Source organism: Manis pentadactyla, chromosome 16, assembly GCF_030020395.1.
Source record: "Manis pentadactyla isolate mManPen7 chromosome 16, mManPen7.hap1, whole genome shotgun sequence".
Classification (NCBI taxonomy): Eukaryota; Metazoa; Chordata; class Mammalia; order Pholidota; family Manidae; genus Manis; species Manis pentadactyla.
Window position 1 is genome coordinate 34,521,044 of NC_080034.1, and position 16,554 is coordinate 34,537,597.

A 16,554-nucleotide genomic window follows, 5' to 3' on the forward strand; every position below is an offset into this window, starting at 1 on the left:
AGAGCCTCAAGGCAGGAGTTTCTTTCAACTGGCAGATGATTAAATAGATAGAGAAAATTAGATAAGTGAATGGCTTTGGGAAACATTTTGAAAGTAGAATCAAGAAACCAGGTATAAATGGGGAATAAAAAAGAAAAAGGAGTGAAATACAACTGAAGTTTTTTAACTGTAATGACTGAATAAATGATGATGAGATTCACTCAAAGGTAGAGTAGTTAGGTGGGAGAGGATGGTGAGTTCTCTGGGGCAATAGAGGGAAGTGGGTGATATGAAGGTTGGAATCTTAGAGAATAATACAGTGGAAAGAACCTGATTCATACTCTAGTTCATCACTTATTCTAAGTTATTTAATTTATATGTTCAATTATGCTGTTGATTGCATAATTGTGAATAAAATAGACATGCTCCCTATTTTCATGGTACTTACAACCTATTGAAGGAGTCAGACATACTAAACACAAAATATATAAATAGCAATTGTGGTACATACTGTGGAGGGGAAAAGCAAGATGCTATGAGAGAGTACCATGAGGTCCTGATCTGAAAAGGGGGTCAGGAAGGAAGAGACGCTAGAGCCATGAGCTGCATGAAGTGTGGTAGGAATTAGCGCAGCTTAAAGTGGGAAGGAAGCCTTCAGACAGAAGGAACGGTCTGTGTCTATCTCATGGGGTTCTGGTGAGGATTAAATAAATAATGTACATGAGAATTCGTCCCACTGGCCTGTCACAAAGTAGACACTTGTCAAATAAACCTTACTGTAGAAAAGTAGTTGAAGCTCTGGGAGAGACTGGATTAGACTTAGGGTATTCACTGAAACACAAAAGGATCCGGGATGGTATCCTACAGAATGACCTTTGGGGGTAAATCAAAGAGGACAAGGGCACAAAAGAACCCTTGGAAAGACTGGTGAGGGAGGCAGTAGAAGGCTGGGGAGAGTGTTACAAAAGGTGGAGGGTGGGGAGGCTTTGGAGGAGAAAGGATGGTTAATCATGCAAGATGCTCTTAAGTCTGTCACACGGTATAAGACTGAAAAGAGGTCATGGGGTTAGCCTTTAGGAGGATATTTGTTGATTTAAGATCAGCTTTAATAGAGCAAGAAAGGAAGAGGGTAGATTGAGAAGCTAAGTCCAAAATGAAGAAGTACAAGGAGTTTGTATGAACTCAGTTGAAAATATTTGATAATAAGGGGAAGGAGATAGAGGATGATTGCTTACAAAGTGAATAGGGTGAAAATGGGTGTGTTGTTTAAGGGTCTGGTGGAGAGGAAATGCCCAGTGAAGAGGGAGCTGTTAAAGGTACAAGAGAGAAGGAGTATCTGATGGGCAAATGGAGGTAGGAACTGGGGAAAGAAGCTGGACAGGATGGGGTTAGGAACACAGGCAGAGAGGTGTGTGTTAGAAAGGAAGAGTGACAGGCAAGGGGAGAAAGAGTGAAAAAAGGAAGAGTTGGAAGACGTCAGGTCTGATGGTCTCCATTTTCTCCATGAAGGAGGAGGCAGGGTCACCTCTGAGAGTCAGTGAGTCAGGTGTTGGGTGGAATGCTTTGGGGGAGAGGTGAAGGTTTAGAATGGTCCCCATACTGAAGAGAAGCCTACAGGGAAAAAAAAGTGCTGACCAATTCTAATGGCCTTGCAAAATTCGGTCTACCCAGGAGATAATGGTTTTTCTCACTTAGATGGTACTAATTCACATTTGTATAATAGCCTTTACGATTTACACGGTGCTTTCACATATACTGTCTTATTCTGTCCTTCAGTAACCCTATGAAACAGATGCCTAGATGCATTGATTATCTTACCTTCATTTGTATTTTCTTCTTTCCCCTTTTTCTTACACAGAAAGTAGTCAATCATTGTACAAGTATTTATTATCTGTTGTGTTACAGGCATTGTGGATTCAGTAGCAAGTGAAATAGACACAATGCTGCCCTCATCAAAATAAAGTCTAGATAGGGAAGTAGATAGGTAAACAAGCAATTATAGTACATGTGTGATAAGTATTAAAATGAGGGAAATACATGGTTTTTATGAGACCACATAGGAAGGATACTATATTAGTTAGAATTAGGTTCAGTTACATGTAACACAAACCCCAAGATAACAATGGCTTCAACACACAAGAGTATATTCTCATGTAAAAGACAGTTGAATACAGGCATTTTAGGAGTGAAGAGGTGACTCCATGAAAATGTGAAGAGCCAGATTCCTTTTATTTGTCTGTGTGAACATCATGTGTACTATGAGCTTCTGTTCTCAAGGTTGTCTCCTTGTCCAAGATGGCTGCTGGAATGCTGGCTATCATGACAGTTTTGTCAGCAGTAAGGAAAGGGAAGAAGTACAAAAGTGCATTTCCAGGCAGACTCATTAAGAGCCTTCTGGTTGTTTTGTACAACCTTCCTTCTTAACATCTCTTTGGTCAGAGCATAGTCAAATGGTTACTCCTAGCTACCTATGTGGGAGTTTTAGAAATGTAGTTTTTATTCCAGGCAGCTATGTGCTCAGCTTTAAAAAAAAATTAAAGTTGTTTTACTACAGAATAGGAGAATAGATTCTGGGGTAGCATTCTCAGTCTGCCATAGAAAACCAAGCCCATCTAGGGTGGTTGGTGAGCATACAGTGAATTAAAAATTACTAATTACCTCACCAGTAAAGTCATTTTACTGGCAAGTGAACTGACACTCAGAAAGTTTAAGTAAGTTGCCATAGTTCACAAATGTGTAGGTGGCATAGCAGAAACTAAAGTCTTCATACTCCTAAATCCAGCATCCTTTCTATTGCACCATTGCTTTCCATGTGATTATATGCATATCATATGTGTAGTTCAACTGCTAGACAATTTTAAGATTTAGAACTTCCAGATATTCTAAATATTCTAAATCTAGGTAGTAGTATATGCATTATATTAAAGTCTGGAAAGATTAAGAAGTCAGGGGAATTTAGATGTGGTCCATTGAAAAGCTTTTTATAATGGATTTAATTTAGTTTTTGTTCAGAAACTCATTTTGAGTTTGAGACACAGTCATTTCTCAGTGTTTTGCAAAATGTTTGCAAATTCTTCCCACCACAGGACCTGCTATTATATCATAAGAAACACTGGTGAAGTCTATTCCTGAACACCATTTATTTTTAAAACAAAGCTTTTTCCTAGTAAAAACAAATGTTTCTCCACCTTAATGTTGTGAAATGTATTTCATTTTAGAAAACTTATGATGGAATGAAAATAGTGTGATGACAAAGGCTCTTATCTGAGGAGCACTAAGTATGTGACACTGGGCAAGTAACTGCTAGCCATAAAATAAAATAATTACTCTTAAAAATTGGTATAAAAATAAGGGGAAAATGGTAAGTGCTTAGACTTACTGTCTACATTTTAAGTAGACAGATAAGTTAGACAGACTGTTTTTTAGCCATTAGCTTCACTTTCTTCTTCTTCATTGCCATAATTAACTTGTTTAGAGATTTCCTTCTTTTCCTGACCTATTTGCTTAGGGCAGGGCTGTAAGTGTGCAGTGGAATCATTAAGGCAGAAGAGCCATGCAAGGAGGATGGTGAAAGGGCCTGGTTGAGGCCTTTGCTTGATGATCAGCCTATACCTTTCATTGTCTCTTTTTGAGTTATTCAGTGATAACATTCAAGAGGTTATTTACTTCCTTTTTCCTGGATATTTTGCCTGCATATGTGATACACTGCTGCAAAGTAAACTTTGGTTCCTTGGTGTCCTCATACTTGTAATTCTGGTTTATCATGTGTATTCCTGCCTGAGAGTGAGTGAGTCGGAGAGGAGGTAGGAAAGCAGGGGATGGGTAGAGGGAAAGGCTTGCAAAACCAGCACAAGAACAATTTTATACCACCAGATTTTCTCACTAAACCTTTAGCCAGAGACTGCTTAGATTTTAAGACCTAGAAGAGTCATCTAGTCCAGTGGTTTTCAAGTTGTGCTCCATGGAAGCCAGTGATATGTCAGGGCCAGATGGATGGGCTCTTCTTGTATTTAGGAACATGTACCTTAAAGAATACTTTAAAGATAAAATGACATCATATCACTCATGTGGAACTAAGTCCATGACCCTTAGCTTAAAATAAAAAGCCCTTTCTGATCTGCCCACACTCTGCCCACGTGGTTTCTCCTGTTCCACTCCTCATTCGTTATATCACAATAGTACCAGACTTCTGCTGTTTCCTGAACTTGCCATACTGTTTCACAACTCCGCATTTGCACGGGTGTTTCTTCTGCATAGAATGCTCTTGCTGTCTTTGTCCAGCAGTCCTCCTTGCTCCCATCTCGGTTATCCCCAGGCTTAAACAGCTGCCCAAATCTGCCCCATCACTCACTGCCCTTGAGTGTTCCATTTCTGGTGTAACACCCATCACAGTCCAGAGCAATATCCCTACTGTATAACTTCATTCATGTTCTCTGCGTTTCTCATTCTGCATACTCTTCCCAGCTGATCTCACAAGTTTACGTGGCATCAGTCAGTGAAAGAGCTTCGTCTCCTGCCGAGATCTCCTGCGCTTTCAGTCAGCACACTGAAATGGCCACTGCACAGCTTCCTTAGAGTGATGCACAGCATCTCAACGTCGCAACAGAGTGCCCCAAGCTAACCTCTGAACAACATGGATTTGACCCATCTGGGTCCATTTACAAGCAAATGTTTTTCAATAAGTATATCGGAGGGAGCCCGGCGGCAAGATGGCGCCGTCCGCGTTGCTACGCCCTGTCGCCAGGACGCTGGTCCCCCGGGTACCCGCACGGCTCTTCCGCGTGCTTAAAGTTGTACGTTTGGGAGCCGTGACATGACAAACCTGACTGGCTGGAAGTTGGACTGACTTTGGGCACCTCCGTCTTCCTGTGGACCTACCTCATCAAACAACACAATGAAGATGTGTTAGAGTATAAAAGAAGAAGTGGATTGCAATAAACTTTTCAAACTAATAGAGCATGTTCCTTATAGTAATTGTAGCAGTTCCTTTGGATTCACCAATCTATTGAGTTGTGAACGTGAGACAAAAAGTTATAACTGAATATATGTCAAGTCAGCGTTTCTGTTTTGCATCATTAAATGAAAAAAATACATATTCTTCAAAAACATAAAAATAAAATATATTGGAAAATTTTTGGAGATCTGGGAAAATTTGAAAGACATTTTCTTTTCTCTAGCTTACTTTATTTCAAGAATTCAGTACATAATACATATAACATACAAGATACGTGTTAATCAACTATTTATGTTATGGGTAAGGCTTCCAGTCAGGGCTATTAGTAGTAAAGTTTTTTGGGAGTCAAAAGCTATATGTGGATTTTTGACTTCACAGGGGTTGGTGCCACTAATGCCCATGTTGTTCTAGAGTCAGCTGTAATCCTCATTGTTCCTTTTTCTGTGTTCTTATCTCAGTGAAAGACACCCAGTTGCCCCATCCAGAAAGCACGCTGGGAATCATCTTCCATTCTTCCTTTCTCCCCATCAATCATTTTAGTTTTAGCAATTCTTCCTCCTGAAATTCCTTCCAGTGCATCCTATTTTCTACATCTCCATTGCAACAACTAGCTGACCTTTTCTTGCCTCAATTTCTTAGTGTATTTTTCCAAGTTCTCTAGAACATTGCAGTCTGATAGAAATGTTACTTAAAATTTTCACATTAAAAGGCAAAAAGAAACAAGTGAAATTAATTTTAATAACACATTTTTATTTAAACTAATATATCCAAAATATAATCAATTCAACATGTAATCAGTATTTAAAATTATTTATTATATATGTTAAACCATTTTATTTAGGTATGATTGATATCCACATTTAATGTACACAACTTGCTAAGTTTGGAGATAAGTATATGCCTGTGAAATTACAGTCTATGCCATAAACATATCATAACCTCTAAAAGTTTCCTACTGCCCTCTTTATTGATGATGATGGTGATGATAAGAACACTTAACATAAGATTTACCCCCTTAGTTAGTATTTAAATATAACAATACAGTATTGTTAACTAGAGGCACTATGCTGTACAGCAGATCTCTAGGTCTTACTCATCTTGTATAACTGCAACTTTATACCCCTTGACTAATACCTCCCTGTTAACCCCTCCTCCCCTGACAACTACCATTCTCTCTACTTCTGTGAATTTGACTATTTTAGATTCCTCATATAAGTGATATCATGGAGTATTTGTCCTCTGTCTGACTTGTTTTTACTTAGCATAATGTCTTCTAGGATCAGCCTTGTTCTCACAAATGGTAGGATTTTCCTCTTTTTTAAGGTAGAAGAATATTCCATTGTTTCTATATACCACTTTTCAAACATAAAAAAATTATTAATGAGGTATTTTAAACTCAAAAAATCAGTGTGTAATTTATACTTACAGCACATCTCAATTTGGATTAGCCATACTGCTACCTATAAATAGGCAACTATAGTTAGTAGCTACTCTATGCAATATCACAGCTGTAAAATACAGAGCCTAAAGCAAGGATTAGAGTGCTGACATTGTCTTTAGTAGGTTCTAGCCCAGAGTGGTGAGGGTAAAGGTAAAGTAAGGAAAAATGGAAAAATGTGACGGAGTGCCACATGCAACCACTGCGAAGAGACATGGCAAGTTCAGCAGATACAGTTCCATCCTGTCTTCTGTTTCACATGGATCAAGTTTCACCCATAAGAAGCTAACCTCTCTGTTCTTCCTCCAACCCCTTGACAATTGTTTAGAAAGCAAACATTTTATCCAAGTCCAAAAGTGGACGGGCAACTTAGAGTGAGTTAAAGGGAAGGTTGGAGGCTGTTGAAAGAATTTTAGAGTCATCACTAGTGTGCATCCAGTATAGTGAATGAGCTTTGTAACTCTGATTTTGTTTCTGTCTGGCACATTTTCCATACTGTAGTCAGGTGCTCTTGCTAAATGTAAACCTGCCTCTATCATTTCTCTATTTCAAAGCCTCCAATGACTCCCCATTGTTTTCAGGATAAAGTCCAACATCCGTTTTGTTTAGTTTTACTTGATCTGAGCCTGCCTACCTTTGGAGCATCTGGTTTCAACCACCTTCCATCTTGAATGCTGTGTGTATTACTTACCTATTTCTGGGTAACAAATTACTCCAAATATAATTAATTAAAACAACAATAAGCATTTATTATCTTACAGTTTCTGTGTGTTAAGAATTTGAGACTAACTTAGCTGGGTGCTTCTAGCTTGAGGTCTCTTTCAGGACTTCAGCCAAGATGTTAGCCAGGGCTGTAGTCATCTGAAGCTTTGACTAGGCAGGAGGGATTCACTTTTAAGGGTAGCCACTTACATGGCTGCAAGTTGGCACTGGCTATTGGCAGAGGCCAGAGTCCTCTCCATATGGTGTCTTTTGAGGGCTGTTGGAGTGTCCTCACAGCATGAGGCTGTCTTCCCCAGAGAAAGTGATCCAAGAGAGTACAAAGCAGAAGCAACAATGTTTTGTTTTGTTTTGTTTATCTAGACTCGGAAGTTACACATAATCATTTCTGTAATATCCTGTTGGTTACAAAGGTCAGCCCTTTGTAATAAATAGGATGTTGGTATGGGAGGGAAAAATACAAGGGCATGAATCACAGAAGACACAACCATTGGGGGCCATATTGAAGGCTTGCTACCACTGAGTGATGCATCTATAGAATTTCTCTAAGTCTTTCTAACATGCCCTGATTTGTCTCTGAGCATTCCCACATATTGTTCTTGGCACCATAAAAGAATTCTCTCGTTTCTTTTCTCCTTGTTTGCCTTTCTAACTCCTGCTTATCTTTCACTAGTGGCATCCTTATTCCATGCTATCAGAGTACCCTGTCTTTTTTCTATCATAGCATTTTTCACATTTCATTATAGTTACTTGTTTCCTGGCCTGTTTCCCCTATTAGACTTTGAAGACAGAGACCATATCTTTCTAGTTCATTGTATCCCCAGTGCCCAGCACAGTGCTTGACAACATACTGAGTTGGAAAGATGAACGAAAGGGTGGGCGAATGAATGAATGAATGATTTACCAGTTATCTTGTCTTTTTTAGTAGACTCTGAACAACTAGAGAACAGTGCCCTGGTCTTTTCATTTCTGTATCCCAGTGTATGACATAGTGCCCAGCAGATAATAGGCCCCTAATAAATCTCTCTCTCTTTCCTTCCCTTTCCCTCTATCCTTCTTAATGGAATAAAGATTTCAAGAGGCTCAGCATTCTATGTGTCTGTCATTAGTGGTAAATCTGATTATTTATAAAAATTCACCTCTTGATTATTTCTTATTTCAGTTATTGCTGATACTCTCCTCTAAGTCAATATTATAATAAAACTTCAAATAATTTATATTTGTGTTTAATAAACATAGCTGTGTTCATTCAGGTTTAAGTGGGCACCTTGAACGTGTAAGGTGTTTTGTGATTGGTGAATAAATTCAACACACTGATAAGTGCTTTTTACTGAGTAAGTGTGGGGTGAAGCTTCAGATTATATGAGAAGTGAATAGTTTTTTTAGATCTTGATTCTGTTAACACAAGAATTAGTTACTGACATGTAAGCTGAAATAAATTGTTTCTGTTTCTGGATTTGAAATTTAGGAGACAATTGACCTACTACTGTGGCATTTGATTAAGGCCAGCTCTCTTCGGCCTGCTAGCCGTGTAGAATGGCAGCGAGTGAAAGAAAGAAGGCTTATTGTCAGCAATGCTGGCCCCGCCCCCTTGCCTCGGAATATGCACTCAGGGCCAGTTACCAAGAGCTCAGGGGGATGGAAGCAGTAACCTGGTAAAGAACATGTGGCAACGTGTTCCTTCCACTCTTGTCATTTCCTTTAAAGACTATCTTAGTTTATATTTTTCCTTATTTTTATATTTTAAAAGTTATTCTGTTTTTGTTTTTTGCTTTTTCATTTTCAAGTTCCCTGCTACAGGTTTTTCAAAGGTCATGGGGCTGTGGAACTGAATGGAGCTACATTCAAATTCTGACTGCCATTTCTTACTTGCTTTGTGTTGTTGGAGAGGTTATTTTATATGTCTGAATGTTATTTTTTTTAGTGTGTAAAATGAGGATAGAAATGACCCCTCCATAAGATTGTTATCAGGCTCAATAAGATATCTTATGTAAAGTGCTTAGTGTGGTCTTTGACATATAGTACAGTAGGTGCTCAGTCCGGACTGGGTAAAACTCCCTTCCATCCCAAACTGGCCTGCTGTGAAGAGTGCTTCGTAGTGTGTCATGGTGCTGAGTCACAGTGCTCCAGGAATAAGTCATCAGTGCTGGCAGGGAGGTAGTTCCCTAGACTGTCTGACGAAACTTCTAGTCTGCTCTCTTCCATAGTTTATTTCCAGTCAACCAAAGTAGTGCATTCTGAACATGTTGTGCTTTTCCTGTGTTTTCCTTTCTCTCCTTTGGTGCATTACCTTTGCCTCTTTGTCCTTGTTTCCTTCTCCTTCCCTTTGGTGATAATTGGTATTTTTAGATCCCTGCTTACTTTCATTTTCTAGTATCACCAAGACTAGTCCCTCACCCCACCTGCCTTTAGTGTGCCACAGAATCTGGACTCAGGGAGAAGGGTCCTTCTGCAGGGCAGCCCTTGTCCCTAAGACTTACAGCGGGGCAGTATTGGACGCCCTGCCCGTAGGTGGTTCTTTGGTTGATGAGCCCTCCTTTTTCTCCATATGCTTTTCAGAGAGATCTGTCTGGAAAGAGTGTGTTGCACCCACAAATAAACTGTCTGGGGTATTCAAATCTTGGGTTGCGTGGACTGTTAAAAAACAGGCCCATGTCAAAAGTGATGAATAGTTTTTGTGGATTTTGAACAAGTTGCCAATCGATCAGCTACTGTTTAATGAGAGAGAGGCACTGTAAGAGGAGCAAAAGCCCAGCTGCCTGTCCGGGAGCCACCTGCCTTTTCTCTTTACTTCATTTTCTTGCTAATGAAGGAACCAATTGGTTTAGAGCGATCAATGCTGACCTGTTAGGATCAGACATTGTTTTGGCATTGCCAAGGCAATTAAATTCAGCAGGGTGAGGATTATAGAGAGAAAGGCTCTGGAAAAAAGAGAAGCAAGACACTTTTTATTCAGAAACAACCACTCTGGTGTTAGTGTTCTAAAAAGGATTAGTTAAAAACGAATTAATCATTAGAACATTTTCTTTCTTGGTAAAATAATCAGAAGATTTGTTAACATTAGTTCTTTGATTTAGAGAGAGAGGAAGCTCTGCTTTGTGGATCTGACTTAAGGTACAAACCTTTGTTATTGCCCTCTTTCCTGTTTAAAGCTGTGACTCATCCAAAAAGCCTACTCTAAGAGACTGTATCGTGCAATAAGTACTGTGATGTATATGTGTTAGATTTTCCAAGGCAGCTCTGGTTTTAGATAGCCTGGCCCCTCATCAGTCCATTAACAGAAGATAGGATTCAGAAATTGTTAGTCTGTCACTGAAGACTTGATGGAGAGCGTAGTATATAAACCCTTGAGAGTAGCGTTTATGAACTAATTGTTTTGACACATGCACTTCTAATTCTTTCAGCCATGAGTGGTACCTTCTACGTAGATGCCCATAAATATTTGAGTGAACTGACAAACTGGCTGACTACTAAGAGGTTAAGGGGTTGAAAAATTTGTTAGAATTGAAAACTTGGTGTTTCCAGGGTTAAGGAAGCAGTAGGGACAGGCATATAAAAGCAGGAGTGAGTAGAGTATGTTAGGGAGACTTAGCTCCTTTCTAGAGTAGAAGGCACCTTAGTTCCCAGACTGGGATTTTATCAACCTTGTAATTTCCAAAAGTAATTTTGCTAAGTAAAAATGTTGACTGTCACTGTTGTCCCATAATACCAAAATATAGAGTGGATGTAATTTTGGCAAAAAAAGTGGGGGACAGTTCTTTAAATTGCTTGTATTTTGTTGTATTTTAAAAATTCTGTGTACTTCTTGTTTTTTATACTAAAGAGAGTTGTTCTCACAGGCAGAGGCCTCTAATGTGGTCCTCATACCTGCCTCCCTCAGAGTTGTCGCTAAGGTTGCTTTTCATCGATGCTGGTGGTTTGCCCAGGCTGCCACCCCACTTTGGAATGAGAGTGGAGCCCAGCATCAGCTTAAACCATGGTCACAGTGAAGGTGACTCTCTACATACTCCTCAGAGTTATGTAATATCCTTGATTTGGAGGTGGTGCTAGATGTCTCCATCTGATTAATCTTTGATTCCCTGCCACTGGTTTCCCATGCTTTTTGGCTTGATTTATAAGTTATCTATGAATATACCTTTTTTTCTTGTCCATGAAGAACTAAATGTCCTCAGTCAAGCTACTATTTTTACTTCAAGATGCTCTCTGGGGTTTTCATTGGATAACTGCCCTGAAATTGCCAGAGAACTTTATACCAGAGGTCTCACAACTTTTTTGATCATGCACACCAATCATAAAAAAAAAAATTCTTATGAAAAGATGATTAGCATCATGTCTCACTGAGGAGACACAAATCAAAACAATGAGACATCACTTCATGCCTAGTAGGATAGCTAGAATAAAAAATATGATAATAACTAGTGTTGACAAGGATGTAGAAAAATTGAAACCCATATAAATTGCTGTTGGCAATGAAAAAATGGTATAGCTACTTTGGGGAACAGTCTGACAGTGTCCCAAAATTTAAATATAGAGTTACCATTTGACCCAGCAATTCCATATTTAGGTGAATACCCATGAAAAAATGAAAATATTTGTCCACATGAAACTTGAACGTGAATGTCCGTAGCTGCATTATTCACAATAGCCAAAAGGAGGAAAACACCCTAAGTCCATCAACTGATGAATGGATAAACAAAATGTGGTATAGTTATACAATGGATTATTATTGACCCATTAAAAGGAATAAGATAACTGATACATGCTACATGAATGAGCCTTGAAAATATTATGCTAAGTGAAAAACCAAGTCACAAAAGATCACATATCTTATGATTCCATTTATATGAAGTGTCCAGAATAGGCAAATCTATTAGAGACAGAAAGTAGATTAGTGGTTGCTTAGGACTGGGAGGAATGGAGGGTAAGGAGGTTTGTAGCTAAAAGATACAGAGTTATTTTCTCAGGTTGTAAACATGTTCTAAAATTGTGGTGATGATTGTACACCTCTGTGGATATACTATAAACCACTGAATACTTAAAATGGGTGAACTGTATGGTATATGAATTATATCTTACTAAATCTTTTACAAAAAAGATTTTCAAGTGGGAACCCCCGATAAGCATATTTTTTCATTTATAAGTTATATACATGTACTCCTGCACTATTATGTATTTTAGAAAATATACAAAAACATAGATATTTTTAAAGTATACAATAAAAGTAATGGTAATATAAACTCTGGTATTTTCTTTTCATAACCAATGAATCAAAATCTTATAGTCTCCTGGAGTGCATGCACCCCACTTGGGAAACCACTCCTTTTGACCATGTGATAGAGATTAACGTGTATGAGAAAAGCCTGTAGAGGAAATCCAGGTTTCCCAAACCCAAAGAGCCTGATAGAATTGTACTGTGAAAAATCCCTGCAAGTGTCTCTACCTCTGAGGGAGAATGAAAGCCTTCTGTGTTCTTACAGCCTAACACACTCAGATATGTGATGGAACCAACAGACAGATATTTCCAACCACATCATTGTACCATCAGAAAGAAGTTTGAGTGGCATATGATAACAATCGATAGCTCTGTAACCTCATATTTCATAATTACTGCTAGAATATATTCAGTATGTATGTGGGACTCTATAGAGAGAGAAAGGAAGAAATCTTATTCTCAACTGAATGACATAAAGCTATATTTTTATTAAGAGTTTTAACTGACAATATAAATCATAAATCACCAACACGAAGCTCAAGGCCCCAGAAGCCAGAGAGAAAATATAACTTGTAATATACACCATTCTGGTATAGTTTAATATTCACAGAGTCTGGGCTTTTAAAGCCATTATATACTAAATAAGGCATCCAATTTTTTAATTCAATATTTTCTTTTTTCAAGTGAGTCGTCTTAATCCTTTGTCTGATTATCATAGCAGCTGATAATCAATTTGGGTATTTCTGTTTTTGAGTGATTTGTTCTTGAAAAAGATGGTAAATAATTGCATATTTTTCATTAAATCTTTGTATACTGTAAATTCAGTCTACAGCACTGTCAGTTAATGAATGTGAATACCCAACGACATCTAGTACTGGTCTATCGGTGTAGTACAGGTGTTTAATACATATTCATTGGTGGTGATACTAATGTTGAAGGTTAAAGGGAGAGTATTTTGAAATTTCCTGGTCTGTTTGAAATGTACAAAGAACACGGTATTGCATTTGCTTGTTTTTTGGTGCAGTAATGTATCATTAACAATTTATTATGGAGTATCAAGCCATGAAACAGATCACGCTTGAGCATATTTCTCTAGCAGACAAAGATGCAGATTTTATGTATTGAGTTAAAGGAAATGAAAGTGTCCCAGCAAGGGTAAGCAGAAAGATATTTGGCTCTAGATATATGCCTTTAAAATGTGGTAAAAATAAGTTTAAAAGATTCTTTATTAAATCCCCAGCTCTATTAATTAATTTCTATGCTATAAATTATCACAGATTTCCTGCCTATTGAAGACAGTTAAAAGATCAAGTAGAGAGTTTGGTATATTATATAGTGCTAAAAATAAGTTATTATTGTACTATTGTCATTTTTCCCCTTTGTTTTAAAATCTCTTTTGCTAGAATAGAACCTGTGGTCTAACACAATTCAGATTTCATTCCTCAGTAAGGAAAAGACAATGCATCATAAAACACAATTTATGTAACCCCTTTAAAAATGTAGCTTTTATGATGACATTTTAATATTTGAGAAGTCATGAAGGTTTAACTTCAAGTCCCAGTTTAAATGATTCTCGGGATTTTGGTATTAGTATTTATTAGAGACAGAGACATTTCAAGGTTAAAGCTTAGAAACGGAATAGGTGTTTTTATGCATATACAAAAAATCTACTGGCCAAAGGATTGATGGGGACTGCTGTTTTCAACACACTTCATTTGAAAAGGTCCACCTCAAACCTCTAAACACACTAAATTCAGTTGGTGTATTCACTCTCAGTCAATATGAACTCTAGAAATACAGTGAAAAGATAGGAAAAAGCTAATACACCATGTGCAGAAAACACAAACAGCTTACTGTTCCAAAGCATCTTTGTTTCTTTTTCCTCAGTGAAAAACATAAAGCTGTAAAGCAAATCATTATAAAAGGCTTAAGTACACTATAATCCTAACAGCTAATATAGGTACTAAGTTATACCACCTTCCTTTTTTCTTTTCTTAAAAAGTAAAACAAAACAGCCCTAATGTTGGAAAGCTGATGCTGCTGTCACTGTACGAGTCAAATAAGAGAGGGGGGCCTAGTTCCCAACAGCATGGTCTGGCCCCAGACAATTAAATGGTGAACCACAAAGCTGTGTTATAAAAGTAGATTTTTTTGTCAGGGCATTTATACTGGAAGCATTTTCTTGGCACAAAGTGCACATCTGAACATTTAAATCCAAATATGCTAACAGATGTCTCTTGAGCAAGAGCATCATAAAACCAGATTTCACTTGAGTGAGGGAAAGACTTTTTCCATCACTTTATATTTTCACTTGGAGATTACATTTCACTTTAGGCGATAGCCTTATGGACTGTGATTAGAAAGGGTATCTGAGAAGGTAGAATTGGTACATCCTATCAGTATGAGGTGAGCACACGCATTTCAAATCAAAGTGATGCTCACTAGTTCTGAGCACATGGAATGCTAATGAAACGGACCATTATTTTTCTGTCTTGGTTTCCAGGCCTCTTTGCTACCAGTGTCTGACACACTGTGAATTCATTCTTGTCCTTTATAATTCTGCACGAATTTATTTGACATCTGGGCAAGTCCTTTTCCCAAGAATTTAGTCGAACAGCTTATCTATCTGGCTGATTTCTCCTCTGGGCACAGGTGGAACAAAGCAGAAGAAATACTGCTAGAAGGTTTCTTCTAAATCCATATGTTGTATCTTGTGGCTATTACTCATTATCTCTGCCACACTGACCAGACACTGGCTGCTGAATAATGCATATTAGATATATGATCCCTTCATATGGCTTTTGTCTTACAATTGTAGATTTAATATAATCTCTCCCTACAGCAAATACATGAAAATTTTTATTCCAAAACATAGTAGTATTTGAAAAAGAAATGTGATTTGATTATTTAATTTGAAGGTTCTAGTAAGGTGAATGTCCAAGAATAAATTCTTAAATGCTACATTGTTCATTCTGTCTTCAAGGTTCCTTTCTTACTACACAATGTAGAATGTCACTTTAGTGGTATATTGGATACATAGTTTGGCCAAATGGAAAATTGAGACCAAAAATACCAACAACATAGAGTTGACTTTTGGCACATAAGTATACATCTGAAAATGTATCCCAAATACAAATATCATTGTAATTTTATTACATTTTTTAGTAGTCATAATTTTAAAATTTGACCTAGTAATGTAGGAACCAGAATTTTTATCACTATCACTTGTTAAACAGATCCTGTGTACACTATACATACTGCATGATAATAGACACTTTCATCTGAATTCTGAGAAAGAGCAAGATATTTTGATGCAACTGATTTTTCTCTAATTCTAAATGTTTTCTTCCTTCTTTTTGTTATTTATTCTACTTAAATTGAAGATAATTTATCATGGATATTATTACATCTTATTTTAGAGTCTTTCCTCATGAAATTTTGAGGTAGCAAAGCTGACTTCTACCTGAAATTTATACTTATATGACATAAAGATTTTTTTAAATAGAATTGTTTCTTGAAACTCATGTCCTATCTGGAATAAAATAACTATGATTAAATATTTGGAGGTTTTTTGCTTCAATTTATGAATAATGGTTTACCAAATAATATTACAAAGATTAGAATTATGATATTTAATCTCTAATAGTTGGCCAGATTTTGTTTTATTCTATAGGAATATTTTGATTTAAATAGTGTATAGTGTTCTTCCTAAAGATACCTAGCAAATCTATACTCTTAATATTTACAATATTAATCTCCCTCTTTATTTTTATTTTGGTATCATTAACATACAATCACACAAGCCACATTGTGGTTACTAGATTCCCCCCATATCAAGTCTTCACCACATACCCCATTACAGTCACTGTCCATCAGTGTAGTAAGATACTAAAGATTCACTATTTGTCTTCTCTCTGCTATACTGCCTTCGCCATGCCCGCCCCCTGCGTTATGTGTGCAAATCGTAAGGCCTCTTATTCCCCTTCTCCCTCACTTCCCACCCTCCCTCCCTAGTCCTTTTCCCTTTGGCAACTGTTAGTCCATTCTTGGGTTCTGTGAGTCTGCTGCTATTTTGTTCCTTCAGTTTTTGCTTTGTTCTTATGCTCCACAGATGAGTGAAATCATTTGGTACTTGTCTTTCTTCGCCTGGCTTATTTCACTGAGCATAATACCCTCTAGCTCAATTCCATGTTGTTGCAAATGGTAGGATTTGTTTTCTTCTTATGGCTGCATAATATTCCATTGTGTATA

General features: G+C 37.5%; 1 protein-coding gene and 1 pseudogene across 6 annotated transcripts in view; both read left to right on the top strand.

Annotated features, from left to right (window-relative positions):
* Positions 1-16,554, top strand: part of BTBD9 (BTB domain containing 9) — a 515,751-nt gene that overhangs the window by 284,373 nt on the left and 214,824 nt on the right. The gene's annotated exons all lie outside the window — the stretch shown is intronic.
* On the top strand, positions 4,460-5,072 carry LOC118923407 (NADH dehydrogenase [ubiquinone] 1 subunit C1, mitochondrial-like; annotated as a pseudogene).